General features: G+C 43.1%; 1 protein-coding gene across 14 annotated transcripts in view; it reads right to left on the minus strand.

Annotated features, from left to right (window-relative positions):
• Window positions 1-4,672: 4,672 nt before the first annotated feature.
• Window positions 4,673-15,416, minus strand: part of LOC141742890 (actin, alpha skeletal muscle B-like) — a 44,261-nt gene continuing 33,517 nt past the window's right edge. For 8 of the 14 annotated variants that reach the window (XR_012586909.1, XR_012586919.1, XR_012586916.1 and 5 more), the window contains one exon: window positions 5,294-5,699. The gene's annotated coding sequence lies outside the window, so the exon portion shown is untranslated. Of the gene's footprint in view, window positions 4,853-5,290; window positions 5,700-12,382; window positions 14,329-15,416 lie in introns of those variants that run through there. The other 6 variants (XR_012586910.1, XR_012586911.1, XR_012586914.1 and 3 more) reach the window with 3 other exon arrangements.

Consider the following 15,416-nt stretch of genomic DNA (forward strand, 5'->3'; position numbering starts at 1 on the left):
AATTTAGCACAGCGTACCCACAAGCATCCCTTTATCCACTGGATTCTTAGTTCACGCAGAGCCTGCTGTAGCGATCTATCCCTATTCAGCAAAGCGTTTATGCGTGTACCGAGTAACAACTGCATTTAAGCAAATTCTTAAAGATAAACATGTCTTCAAATGCTTCACTCAACAGGGAAGAAAGCTAAGCCGCGCCTAAAATAACCAACCAGACTGCGATCTTGCCTTTAAAGTATTTTCAGATGCTGAAAGCAAAATTATAATAAGCACAACAAGACTTTCTTTCAGTGTGTATTTTTCTAACTAGACTCCAGTGAAAACAGTATTTCTGAGTGGAAAAAGATGCCTTTTCCTTAGTTAAAAGTGGTGGAAGTTGTATTCTTCATTAGACGCAAAATACCCTTCCTTCATAAAAACATCTTTCCATTATGATATTTTTAGATTTTTCATTTTAAATCTTCGATGGAAAATGCTAATATTAATTAATTAAGTGCTAATTAGTATTTAAACTGAATTTAACTACCAGAATATTAAAGACAAGGTAAGTGATTACAGTGTTTGTTTCAGGGATAGGGAAGTTTAGTTTAGTTTTTAATTTTCCGGAGCAGATTACTGTAATGATAGGAAATACATTCCTTCACAGTCAGAAGGCTGTCTGAGGACAAACCGATCCTCACCTAATTTAGAGGACGTCATCATCCTCAGCTAATTTAGAGCACCGCAACATTTATAGCCTCCCACGGGAATAGATTTACATAACGTAAATCCTTTGAGTCAACGGTGCCGCCAATTCTTTGCGGGATTTCTGTTTGTCTGTTTTACCAAAAATCCCATCTTTTTTCTTTTCTTTCCCCAGAGTCAGAAGGCAGCTTGTTCTTAACGAGTACCCCTTTTACACCATCGCACGTTCTTCCACTTCTGACTCTTGGTTATCTTTTCCTATGACTTTCAAAGGCAATAAATTGACTCTAACTTCAGGGAGGACAGGAGTCAACCTGTGCTTCAGACAACACCACAATGTCCGTTGGCAGAAGATTTCCAGGCACCAGAAGCCTACCAGCCTTCCACAATTACTGGGAACCGGAAAATTACCTGCCCTCAAAATGTGGCTACACTTAATAGCAACATCCTCCATTTTCTGATCTGAGAGATCTGTTTCAGTCCAACATCTACCTACAGACAACACACGCACGAAGGACAGGCAGGCCCCAACATTTGGCAAATTTTATTATTGCTTTAAAAAAAAAAAAAAAAACCAAACCTGTTGGTCCTCCCTAGCAATGTTTCTAATAAAGACCAGAACCAACCACACACACACAACCAACATGTTCACAGGGATCCAGCTTTTTGCTTTTCTACCACTCGTACACAATGGCAATGACATGTAACAAGCACAACTTCATTTAAAGCATTTTATACCATCTATGTGCTTGTCCCTGAGCATTTTCAGAACATAGCTGTACATGGCTGAGAATCCCATTGTCCTGGAAACAAGATGGCGTGAGTCAGTGGTGGAACGCACCAGTGGAGTTAGACCTGGGAAACCCCAGCCTTCGACTTCAGTGAATTACATCAAAAACATCGTACCCTGACTTTCCCGCTTCATTAGGGGCTATGAATGGGAAACGTGCTGCATTAACATACATAACCTCCTGCTTGGCAACACTGTTTGATTTATATCGTTTACATTCTGCTTAATGCCCCTGCATAAATACATAATTGTACTGCTGATTTTTTTTTACTACTACTTTTTTTCAGAGACATTTGCCGAAACTAAAGAACCTTTTGCTTCACTTCACAGGGAATGTGGTCTGAAAGCAGAAAGGAAGCGCGAAAGAGGAAAACAATGTAGTTTTACTCTCATGGTTGCTCCTGCCATAAAACATACATAAACTCCTTGCAGTCTCATACAATTTTTATCGCTCTCTGAAAAAAAAAAAATCATCATTCCCTTATACATATTTGCTATACTAGAACTGACAACGGATCAGCAGACTGCTTTCTTTCCCTTTAGGAATGCACTCGGTCACCTAAGGAAGAAAATGGTCCCAACTTGGGCATGGGATCATTTTACATTGAGCTGCTTGAGATCAACGTCTTTACTTGGCTTCTAACAAACCGCACAAGCTGTGTCAGTGTGCTTGGTCTTATTCAGCTTCTAACAACTTTGTTGTCCTCTCCACCTTTTGAATCACACCGATGATCGTGTGCTACTTATAGTAATATTCTGTATTTTTTCCTCTGCAACTCCAAAAGCTCAATTACGTTTTGGGGTGCCTCAGCCCCCCGCTAGACCTGTTGTAGCAAGGGAACCGCGGGGAGAGCTGCAGAGACAGCTTCTCTTGAGTGCAGAGAAGACCACAAGCCCCATATCTGCATCTCCCTGGTGCGTGGTGAGCACAGGACTGGACGAAGCCCAGCCAGCGTGGCTGTACACCACCCCGACTCTGCTCTCCAGGGATCAAGGAGACACGGGTGGATCACTACAATGCAGAGCAACCTGCAGTACCAAAAAATGTATGCATTTTATAAACTGCCTTCTGCTGTAGACTCTTCATCTAAATTCCTGGTGCTCTGAGGTCGTTCTGTCTGCATAATATTGGGGTGCCTTATTATTTGCTGATGGGATACGGAAAATGAGACTTGATTTTCCCAGCGCTCGTTGGTACGAATACAGGAGGCAGACAGATGTGCCATCACCAGCAAATTGTGCTGATCTACAAGATCCTCAGCACAGGAAGGACACAGACCTGTTGGAACATGTCCAGAGGAGGCCATGGAGATGCTGGGAGGGCTGGAGCCCCTCTGCTGGGAGGACAGGCTGAGAGAGCTGGGGGGGTTCAGCCTGGAGAAGAGAAGGCTCCGGGGAGACCTTATAGCAGCCTTCCAGTACCTAAAGGAGGCCTACAGAAAAGCTGAGGAGGGACTCTGGATCAGGGAGTGTTGCAATAGGATGAGGGGTAATGGTTTTAAACTGAAAGAGGAGAGATTTATGTTAGATATTAGGAAGAAATTGTTTGCTGTGAGGGTGGTGAGCCCCTGGCCCAGGTTGCCCAGAGAAGCTGTGGCTGCCCCATCCCTGGAGGGGTTCAAGGCCAGGTTGGACGGGGCTTGGAGCAACCTGGGCTGGTGGGAGGTGTCCCTGCCCAGGGCAGGGGGTGGCACTGGGTGATCTTTAAGGTCCCTTCCAACCCAAACCATTCTCTGATTCTATGATTCTTCCCTGCCAATGTCAGGAGACGCAGAGGGAAGTCAACTTATCAAAATCAAAGAGGTTTTAGGGGACAGCAGAAAGGCGTCCCCTCCTGCTGAAGGCAATGGCCGTTAAGGGAGGAAAAACAAGCACCTGCCTGAAGAGAGGGTGGGAAATTCAGATGGCACCGTATGAATTAATCCAAGTGTGACTAATGAAGTGCCAGGTGATTTCCAGTGCCATTTCACCTTCTGAGTCCACGCATTGCTCCTTATCAGCTCACCCAAGCTGAAACTGCAGCCTTGTCCCTAACTGGGGAAGAGCAAACAGGCTGTCACCCTCATCAGGTTTTTCCCTCCCTCGACATGAAATCTGACATTGTGGTAGTGAGACATGCATTACAAGGAACAGCTCGACAGCTGGGAAAAACAAAATAGCCCCGAAACAGCTACTGAAATAAAAAGTAGCTGTGAATCCTCAATATTTAAGAAGAAAATCAATATTAAAAAAATACCAAACACGAGCAACCAACACAATCATGAGCTCTGATTATGAATTTCAACTACGCAGTGCAAACGTGCAAATGCAGAGCGAGAAACTCCCGACAGTCCCTCTGAGCACCCGTACTGAGAGCACCACTGAGATGCTCCACACAGGTCTCGCCCAGTAGCTTTCTCCACATATCCTTTGGAGAAGGTGAGGTAGCCTAATATTAAACTTAATCAGAGCAGATGAATGACTTACAGCTGCTTCTTCTCACCACATGTCCATAATATCTGACTGAAGAGTAGCCTCCACCTCTGTAAAGCCACCACTAGACACACATACATGGACGCATGGAGCCCAAGCTTCATTTTTTAGGGTTTTCCTTATCTTGAAAGGCCTAAAGTGGGCAGAAAGTCTCTGCCAGATTGTCATGGGGCACTGAACGTCTTACTTCTGTTTTTCTCCTAGGCATGCATCAGCTACCGTCTTGCATGGTGTTAACGAGTTTCTTCACCAAAAGGGTTGTCAGGTACTGGAAGAGGTTGCCCAGAGAAGGGGTTGAGTCACCATCCCCGGAGGTATTTAAAAGACGTGTAGTCGTGATTCTTAGGGACATGGTTTAGTGGTGCACTTGGCAGTGTTAGGTTAATGGTTGGACTCGATGATCTTGAAGGTCTTTTCCAACATAAATGATTCTATGAATTAGTTTACAAGGTAAACGAGATACTATAAAGTTATCAACCATATTTGTGTGATTTACAAACCTGCTCTCTAAGTTCAACACGCAATAATCCTTCAGGGGAATATTATTTCCAACTCGGGGTCAACCTATGTCATGATCACAGCTGAAAAACAGTGATTCGGTAAAAATTTCCTGAATATTTAATAATAAGAGTCATGCCGTTACCAGTAAGCACTGTAACGAGCTGCCTCGAGAAGCAATGGGACCGAGACACCAGCACAAGTGGTTTTGCTGAGCAGCTTTTGCAGTCGAATGGTTCACAGCCACATGTGCATAAAACAATACATTTCATAAAAGTTAGGCATAAAGTATAGAAAAAAAATCTATCAGGAATATTGTTGTTTTCAAATTAAGACAGGCTGGCCTCAGTCACGTCACGGAGTGTGTTTTGTGGAAAGATCTGAGCAATCAACTTCTCATAAACCAATGCTCTGAAAAAAAATAATCATTTAAAAGTCAAAGGTATGAATATTGCTTAAAAACAAATGGGAAAATGTGTCGATGCAAATACCTGAACAAAGAATTCCTCTGTTTTTCTCCAATAAAGAAGCAGGGATTACATACAATGTATCTGGCCAGATACGTTCAAATAATAGCTCAAATTTTGAATATTCATGGTCAGTCATAACATGAATAGTCCTCATCTTGAAAAAATAATCTACTTCAGAGCTATTCTGTGAATTAAAGGAGCAAGAAAATTCACCAGGGAGAAATTATGTTCTTTGAAAGTACGTGATTTTGCTCCATCACTTAACTAACCTAAAAAAATAGGTATCTACTTAAATTTTCTGAGTTTCAGACTAGAAACATTCTTTTTTTTGGTTTGATTGTGTTTTTTCACTCTTTTCTTAATCTTTTTTTTTTTTTTTGTTACCCATTGCAGATAGTTGTGAACAGCTTGAAAGTGTGCTTTAACTTATTCCAGGGATATAGAAGATAAAACTAATTTAGCCATTAGAAAAAAAAAAAAATAAATACTCATCATTGCTTTTGAGATTGAGCCTAAGGATTTTAAGTGATTGACTTACCCTTGAAATCTCCAGCTGGAATCTGCAAGGGAGGTAGTGAAGAAAGGAAATCTGGAACCAACTTTACTCACGACTCTTAGCAAGAAGAGCCCATTCCTCCGGATGGCGCGCGGCATTCGCCCCTGCGGGCCCATGCATTTCCAGGGAGCACGAGAACAAAGAAGAGTTCCTTCTCACCTTTCCTTTTTGTTTTCCTGTGCTATTTTAAGATTGTTGTCTTCTTGAATTTCCTGCAAAGCGTGATGTACACCTGCGGAGCAGAGAACAAGGTAACGCTAAGCACGCACACACCGGCAGTCTGTCTCCATTTGCAAAATCCAAGACTTGCCATACGCAACGAAGAAACTCTGCTGAGCCCACTGTGACACACTCAGGGTATTTAATGCCCTCGTTGGCTTCTCGCTATTCAACTTTCCTACCAATTCCCTGCTTGAATCTGCATCCAAGCAAGTATCTCTGCATCAGCAGGGAGCCAAATCAACCATATATTGCTCCATTAAAGCCGGGGAAGTTTCTTGCTTGTGCTCTTTTACGGGTCTGTCTAAAATCACATTTTAAAGACAACTTGCAGTTCACATTAAAACTCATGTTATAGATAAACATCTGACAAGATACCGAAATACTCACAGTTGGACTTTCAGAATAATTTTCAGTTTATTATCTGCTGCACAAGTGAAATATGACAATGTTCAGACAATTAAAAATACTCCCTGGCTCATTTTAGCCAATTTAATCTTGCTTTCTGGAAAATTTTCCTTAGTTATACATATTCCTTTATAAAATTATGTTGGTAACATCTTGAAAACCTATTTTATCCCAAGTGGAAGATACAGCTTTTAATTGAGAGAATTTATGGGGATGGTCAACGCTGGGTCTCAAATAATACGGCAGCAGTAAAGTAGCTCATTGTTACCTTGATCCCACAGTGAAAGGCAGATGAGCTGAGCTTTTCTGTGGAGGTCTTCACTCAAAATCCCAGGGAAAAAAGGGTGCTATGGTTCACGGTAAGAAAGGTAAATGCAGTATAATTGAATTTTTACTTCCTATGGCGTGCATTTTGTACAGGTGACAGGTCCTTTAAGGGTCTGGAAGAGTCTGGTTCACACCAGCTGTGGTTTTTAGAGTCAGTGTTAATCACCTGATAAGAACGGGACACACATCTATGCTCCTTCATCACCGAGGTCACTTAACTTGCAGTTATAATAAAGCCTCATCCTAGTTATAATCTCTGTCTCGGTGTTTTCCTTCGTCATCAACACAGGATACTCCGCGTTTCACAGCAGGCAGCATCCATTTACTGAGGGTTTATATAATAAATTGACCACCAAACTCATACTACAGTCTGGGAACAGACAAAGGAGGTTTGGGGTTTCCATGTGGGACTTGTCTTCATCATAGAATCATTTAGGTTGGAAAAGACCCTTGGGATCATCGAGTCCAACCATCAACTCCACTCTACAAAGTTCTCCCCTACACCACATCCCCCAACACCACATCTAAACGAGTCTTAAACACCTCCAGGGATGGTGACTCCACCACCTCCCTGGGCAGCCTATTCCAGTGTCTGACCACTCTTTCTGGGAAGAATTTTTTCCTAACGTCCAGCCTAAACCTCCCCTGCTGCAACTTGAACCCATTCCCTCTTGTTCTATCACTAATTACCTGTGAGAAGAGACCATCACCAACCTCTCTACAATGGCCTTTCAAGTAGTTGTAGAGAGCGATGAGGTCTCCCCTCAGCCTCCTCTTCCTCAAACTAAACAGTCCCAGCTCCTTCAATCGCTCCTCATAGGATTTGTTCTCCGGGCCCTTCACCAGCTTCGTTGCCCTCCTCTGCGCTCGCTCCAGCACCTCGAGATCTCGCTCGTATTGAGGTGCCCAGAACTGGACACAGTACTCAAGGGGTGGCCTCCCCAGTGCTGAGTACAGGGGGACAGTCACCTCCCTCCTTCTGCTGGTGACAGCTCGGCAGCCCCAAGCAATCCTTTACAATCAGATGTCAACAAGGTAAACACCAGCTGAACTTGCTCCCCAGTGTAAGCCTGAATTTTGGGACACCGTTTCATGAACTTTCCCAGGTCGGGGATGCTCGATCCGCTCCTCTGAAGCAATTACAGTACAATTGTTGTCCTCACATGTTTTCACTTCTCGGAATCAGTTTTCTGGCTATTTTTAAGCAACGGTTTCTTTTTAAATCGTACTTCGAAGACAACTTAGGTCTGCATTGAATATTTTGTTTGCATGCAGCTTATAAAGTTTTACATTTGGTAAAAGTTAATAACAAAAAAGTGGATTAAATCCAAAAGCAGCAGAATAAAAATAATTCCCAAGAAGTATTATTTCTATAATTCAAAGTTTGATGCAAAGGACATCAAGTCATTTATCAAATCAAGCTGAATTGTACTTGTTCATAAAGTTTTACAAACGTGTTAGATCCAGCAACAGTGATTTCAGGTTCTATAATTAAATTTGTGTTAGAAAGCTGGGATATGCATCACCACTAAAACAGACACTAAATTCCTGTTATCGCTGTATACAATTTAAAATTTTATTTAAATTTCATCGGCATCGTCTTGGCAGTAAATTATACCGGTGAGGGAAATGCAATCATATGGCTTTATTGCTAGAAGACTCAGAATACCTTTTTTCAATTTATTTCTTAAACAGCTGCATTTACTGCTAAAGATTTCAACAAAGTGCCTTTTTTCTTTAAAAAAAAGTTGCAGTTGAAAAGGTTAGGGATTTTTCCCTACTGTAAAATTTTTACTCGCTGGCATGAAGAAATTTTTAAGGCAGCCAACAAGAATGTTCTAATTCTTTTGTCCCCGTTTCTCAAAATATCAAAATGATGTTATGTGCCTCGTTGTCCCAGATCGTCTGGCGGTAGATTGCAGGGCGTAATAGATCATTTTATGGTAACCCAGAAATACGGAGCTACGCGCTATCCTTGGTTGTAATACCCACGCGGCTGGGTCGTAGTACTGTGCCAGAAGACAGGGCTTGGGTTGGCTTAGCTCTGTAAGAGAACGTGTCAAATATTGGCTGCACCTTTGATATTTGTAGTGCCCCAAGAGTGCTAAATGTCAGCCATCAGCACGAGATAAAGTGAATTTATGCGCACTGGCACAGAAGTCTCTAGAACGGCTGTAACAGATTGGATTTCCTCAGGGTCTGACAAGAGCCGAAGCCCGCGTACAAGTACATCGTTGTGTACGATCTGTGCTCACGACGGTGTTCACTGGAGTCATGGTGGAGTGGTGGAGTCACCACTTCTGTCTTAATGGTATGACTTTAAATTAGGCTATAGCCTTTTCACTATTTCAAGTGTCTATTTTCTGTACACGACAACACAGCTTTCAACAGCCTGCAGTTACTTAAATGCCATATATATTGCATATTTATCTTTTCTACTATATATATATATATATATATATATATATAACGTCATATACATACAACCTTTATAAAGTCTATCCTCCCCAATGCCTAAAACACCTTCCTTCCCAGGCTGCCACGAGCCAAGCAGGCAGCGGTGGGGAGGGAGCCTTCAGGAAGCTGCTGGGGCATTAATACGAAATGTAAGATGCCACGTTTCCCGTTCGGAACGATTACCAGACAGAGAATAATGAAACCTCCCTGCTTCTTAGAAAACAAATTTGCTGCCCGTCCAACGGGTGACAGCTAATACAGCTACTCGCGACTACCTGTGACAGCTGCTAAATAGAAACAAGCCGCTCTTGAAGCAGACATCCTATTCGTAACGATATTGCCGTTGATACCGGGTGCCTGGGCAGCGTATGGAAGTGGTATATTTGCCCATCAATAGAATTAGCCAGAGGTGTCAATAATTAGGAGAGCCCTTATGCTCTCCTGGATATTCCATCCATTTGAACACAAGAAACATCCGAAGTAAGAAAAGGCTTTGTACCGCCAGGTTAGATCCCTGGAACGCTCTACAACATTAAATAATTAAGGTTCTCCACTTTCACATCTTCAGCGAGAGCAGTTGTATACAGATATCGATTGCTTCATCGCACCGTGAAACCTGAACAGCGTAAACGGCATCGCTCCGAGGCGGGGTTGAGACAGCCACCCATCGCCAGGCAAGAACTGACCAAAATCAGGCAATCTGACCCAAAGTGAAAGCCTGCTCAGCTACTGCAGCTCCCTCATACAGATCACGACTTTGGAAGAAGGTGAAGCCGGTGACCCAGCACGTTGGAAAGCCAAAGGCGGCTGAGACTCGAGGTGGAGTTTTCCCCAGGCAGAAGAGCAACAACAGCAGGACAAAGCCAGGGGCTTTCCGCAGTTGTTCCCTACAGCGCCTTGAATCAACCCAATACAAGCCCCTACCTTGTGACACCAGCAGAGCACAACCACAAGTTACGCGCTGTAAGGCTTCTATAGGGAACAAAAACTGAAATTAAAAAAAGTCTCTTATACATCTTAAAAGCGCCAACAAGATCCCTACTTTACCCACCCTTCCCAAAAACAAACACGTAAACAAGGATCAATAAACAGTCTCCTTTTGAGGGCAGATTAAGTCATTCCAAAGTCTTTTCCAACCAAATTACTAACTGTGTTTTTAAAGATTTCAAAGGGCCCAGTTAATTATTCCCTGGCTGTGGCTGTGTCTCCTCTTGTCCCGTCTCCCTTTAAGCATTATTCTAAGTGAGATATTCTTCCATTCGGCTGTGGAGCTTTATAAGCGCTGGCATGCGGCTCGGGAGATCCCCTCCCCATCTGTTCAAAGCATTTTCATGCGCCTGGGCTGAAAGTGTAGTTGTTCTACTCTGATTTTTTTCAAATAACTACTCGTCTGAATGCTTAGCTTGACTCCTGCGAGGGGGCCTGCTGCTTTCAATGTTACTTGTCACGCGGGCATCGAAGCGTTTGCGTATCCGTCCGCTTCTGTTCGCAATTTCCGTACAGGCGATGTGACTTCTCTCCCTGCGTAAACATTGGAAAACAGACTCACACCTGACGGCGAGTTGCTCAAGTACCACAGTGACGGCACAAGCGCTGTAGCACGTTTGATTCTCCGTTATTATTAACGTGCCAAGTGAACAGTGCATCAGAGCTGATCTGATACAGGCAAAAGAATGGAAAATTAGCTACCGCCAGTGGCTTTAAGCTGAAACACGAACATAATGCCAGGAATGCATCATTCCTAAGAGTGCCTCTCTACGGCTGTGATAGACAACAGGGAAGAGGATGCAAATGGGTTTAAACGACTGTATCTAAAGCCATTGTTGCTTTGATCTGGTGGAAACAACCCGGTATTTTAAAGATCATTCACATATTAAGTGGCAGGTGCGCGTTTCTGCCGCTTATTAGAAAAACCCCCAGCTGCTTTCTGTGAATTTAGCTTTGGGAGCCGGAGCGTTCCAGTTTCAGCCTGCATTCTGGGACAGGTAGCACAGACCAATTAATCACGAAAGCTCCCTCAGATGGTCTCACCTTCCTTTGTCTTTGAATAGCACGATACAAAATAAAAATGGGTCATCAACGCATTAGCAAGAGGCTATGATATCCTACCCTTGAAGAGGCGCTGCACTTGCAGCGTAGACATGAGATACAGAGAAAAGCCATCGTGTGCTCGTTCCAAAAGCCCATCACCTGTGCGGGGCCGGGGGGATTGTTTGCTTGTTTGTTTTTACAGGCAGCACTAAAATACTTTCTTATTTTATTGATAGTTTTCAACTCTGTAAATCCTGGGTGAAATGACAGAGCTGGAAGACAGAACGCTGAGGAATAGATTAACTCGCCAGAGATGCTCACTGTCAGCAAGAGAAATAAGGGGATTTTGGCAAAAAAACGTGGAGGCCAAATGCCTGTGACACAGGCTGTGCTTACAGGCTAGGAGCAACAGGTAGATGAGAGAAGCATGTTTAGGGAGAAAAATAAATTAGCTGGAAAAATGGGTGATAAAAAAAAAAAAGAGAGGTAGAAATGGAAGAAAGTTGTCATAAGGGGTATAAAGCCTCATTATCAAAGAATCGCCCAGGTTGGAAGGGACCTTTCAGATCATCGAGTCCAACCATCAGCCTAACTCTGACAAAAACCATCCCTAAACCATATCTCTAAGCACTGTGTCTACCCGTCTTTTAAATATCCCAGGGATGGTGCCTCAATCACTTCCCCGGGCAGCCTGTTCCAATGCTTGACAACCCTTTCAGTGTAAAAATTTTTCCTAATATCCATCCTAAACCTCCCCTGGCACAACTTGAGGCCGTTTCCTCTTGTCCTATCACTTATTACTTGAGAGAAGAGACCGACCTCCCCTCGTTTCACTCCTTTCGGGGAGCTGTAGAGAGAGGTGGTCTCCCCTCAGCCTCCTCTTCTCCAGGCTGAACACCCCCAGCTCCCTCAGCCGCTCCTCACAAGACTCCTGCTCCAGACCCCTCACCGGCTCCACTGCCCTTCTCTGGACCCTCTCCAGCACCCCAATGTCTTTTTTGTGGTGAGGGTCCCAAAACTGGACACAGCCCTCGAGGTGGGGGCTCACCAGTGCCGAGTACAAGGGGACGATCGCTTCCCCAGTCCTACTCACCACACTGTTCCTGGTACAGGCCAGGATGCTGTTGGCCTTCTTGGCCACCTGGGCACACTGCTGGCTCATACTCAGCTGCTGTTGACCAACACCCCCAGGTCCTTTTCCGCTGGGCATCTTTCCAGCCACTCTGCCCCACGCCTGTCACACCACACGGGGTTGTTGTGACCCAAGTGCAGGACCCGGCACTTGGCCTTGTTGATCCATCACTTGGTTTTCATGAAGAGAACGAGGAGGGACCGTATACAAAACAAAGGGGGAAAAGAGGCAAATATATGACAATTCTAATCTCTGACGAGGCAGAAATCAGCCAAACGGTACTGTAGAGCTTTAACAGCAATAACAGATTCCTTGGAATTGACGGAATAGGCAGAAGTGGTAGGGTAAAGTCCATGCTACATTTATTACGGATATCAAGAAAACAAACAAGGAAAAACCCCAAAACTAGAAGGCTCTACAAGCATGATTTGAATAATAAGAATAGCAGAAAATAGTTGGCATGGAACATTTAGCAAATTATACCTAAATTGCAGACAGTCAGCATGCATTTACCATCAGAGAGCTTGCCTGAGAAACCTCGCGCTGCCTCATCGGAGAGGCAGCAATAACGGAAAAGATTTTCCGGGGAGAGAATCTGTGGGTATAATTACACGGCCTGCAGGAAACGCTGCTGACAGAATAACCAGCGGGAAGTTAAAGAGGAATAGGGCAGCAACCCCGACAATCCAACTTCGCTCAATGCAACGGTGGAAGAGAAATTGTAAAGAGCAGGAATAAATGAAAAGAGATCTTACGTTACAGGACACCAAGGGAGCAAAGGGTCTGGAATGCCGAGGCATATTCTGCATTATTCCCAGGAAAACACTGGGGAATGTGTGTGGGCAAGAATCCCAAGAGAGGTGATGTTTTGTATTCCATCAGGAATAAGCCATACCCCTTCCCCAAACACCAAGTAGGAAAAATCAAAAATATAAAACCTGAAGTTTTGAGCATATAAGGTTTAGAGGCTTAAATTTTAAGGCTGGAAGAGACTGCAATGAATTATTCTGACTTCACACAGAACACGATACCAAAGAACCTCACCCAGTCACTTCTGGCTGGACAACCTAGGAAAAATACTTAGTCTCAATTTAAATACTTCAACAAATTCCCTACGTCCATAGGTTAATTGCCCTGATGGTTCATTACTCTCAGTGAATCTTAAATGAACTCTGAATTTGTCTCCGGTTTTCAAACTCTGCGTTTTGTTGCACCTTGGTTCAATTTCAGCGCGCTCTGCGATCCTCTCCCTGGAGGTTCTACAGGTTTCCTCCAAGCTGCCTTACCTCGGAATAGGTTGAACTACTTTAGTTTCTCGTTACCCATCATCATTTGGAGACTCCAAATCATTCTTGGAATCTTTTTTCCATTCTTTCCAAATTTCTCCTTTTCTCTCTGAAGCGCATACACCGTGTGTCCACAGAAACTGGACACAATTTACTAGCAAATGCCTAATCTGCAAAAAGTGATAAATCTTATTAAAAAAGAACCACTAAAGCAATTGCAGGTAGCACTGAGTCTTGGTGCGGACCAGAAAGTCAGCTCTGAATTCCTGAGAATGAGTCCACAATCTGGCTTCTGGTAGAGTCAACTCTGATACAGTTTTTCCTGATTTTTTTTTTTTTTACACTTAATCAGAAGAGAATCTGGGGCAGCTACGCCGTTCCGGTGAGAGGAAGGAAAAAAAATAAAATAAAATGGACAACACAGAAGGTTCAAGAGAGGATAACTGAGATAATAAGCCTTAATGACCCTAAATGATAAGCGAAAGAAGGTTAAACGTGCTGTGGAAAAGAGAAGATTAACAGAAGCCCTCGCTGATATATAAAATACCTTTAGGGAATAGAAAGGATAAATTTTAGTAGACAAGCAATTTAGTAGAGAAATATGCAAGCATGATTAATTAATTAACATCTGTATTAGTTAATGACAATGGAAAGCTCTACATTACCGCTGAGCTGTATTATGAGGAAGAATAAAGGCAGCAAACAACTTCTCAAGCAGGACTTTATACTTCTCAACGCGGAAGTTCAACAAAATTACCAGGGAGGTATCCCTAGGCTGTGCGAGCACCTGGCTTGGTATAACACAGCGGAGGAGGGGAGGGGGACGGGGCTGCTTTGGCCAGGGTAAATTTCTGATGTAACACTAGAAGTCTTTATTTGGAGAGTTCATTTTTGCCATCTCTGCCTTCGAAACAAGCGCAACTACCTTCCAGTTCACTCAGTTCCGAGACTCCCAGCGCAGAAGGGAGTTACCTTCTCACGGCTCCTTCGATATTCCAGCTCTACGACAGAAAAAAACCTCTCAGGATAATTATATATTGGAGCAGATTGCCCACAGAGGCTGTGAATTCTCTGTCCTTGGAGGTTTTTAAGACCTGGTTAGACAAAGCCCGGAATCGGCCTCGCGTGAATTCAGGCCTGACCCTGCTCTGAGCAGCAGGTTGGAGCGAGACTCCCCCAAAGCCCCTTCCAACGTCAACAGATCTACGATGCTGCGATATAAGGGAAGATTTTATAACTTAAATAATAGAGAAGCTGTATTGATAAGGAAAATACTAACATAGTTTACCAAAATATGAGATATTTAAATACCAAAAAAACCCGCAACAAGTAATTTAGGATATTTCTGCCTGGAGTGATTTCACACATCGCGGTCTCTGAGGTGTTTTTGCGGGTCTTGATAGCTCTCATGAAGCCTACTGAAGCAGATGTATTTTTCAAGCAAGAGACTGATTTATATCAAACAGAAACTCTAATCCCCTTAAAGTCTGCTTGTTTGATTTGGGCAGGTGAATACTGTTTTTAAAACGAATCTCAGTTTAAAAGAAATATTTGGAACTTACTTTTCTTTCTCCTTTGATTGTGAAATACACAGCTGGAAACAGGTGGTTTCCTTTCCGATACTGAAATTCAGCATATTGCTTATAAAAAAAATATTTTTTTGCTAACCAATTTTCATGATTAATGTCTAGGACTCATTTGATGCTATATATTGTAACTCTGTTATTTAAAATATTGCGTTTATATAACATTAGCTGCTTTATAATGTCACAACATCTCCAACTTGCTGCACGTATCCCATTTTGATACAAATTCAAATTGCTACCCACTTACATTTAGAGTGGAATTATTATATTATTATAATTATATTATAAATTAAATTACACATAGGCCTAACAAAAATATAGGGCCAAAAAGCTCAGTCTCTACCCGTCCCTCCCTCCCCAGCTAACCCGTGGCTGTTTAACCACCTGCGTCTGGTCTGAACAGAGTTTGATCTAAATACAGAACTTCTGCCTCCGGGCTCACCCCTGTAAGCACATTCAAGTTCCTTAAAAGTCTTGCAAAGAAAGAAAATAGAAAAGAAAAA

This window comes from Larus michahellis, chromosome 4 (assembly GCF_964199755.1).
Source record: "Larus michahellis chromosome 4, bLarMic1.1, whole genome shotgun sequence".
NCBI classification, from domain to species: Eukaryota; Metazoa; Chordata; class Aves; order Charadriiformes; family Laridae; genus Larus; species Larus michahellis.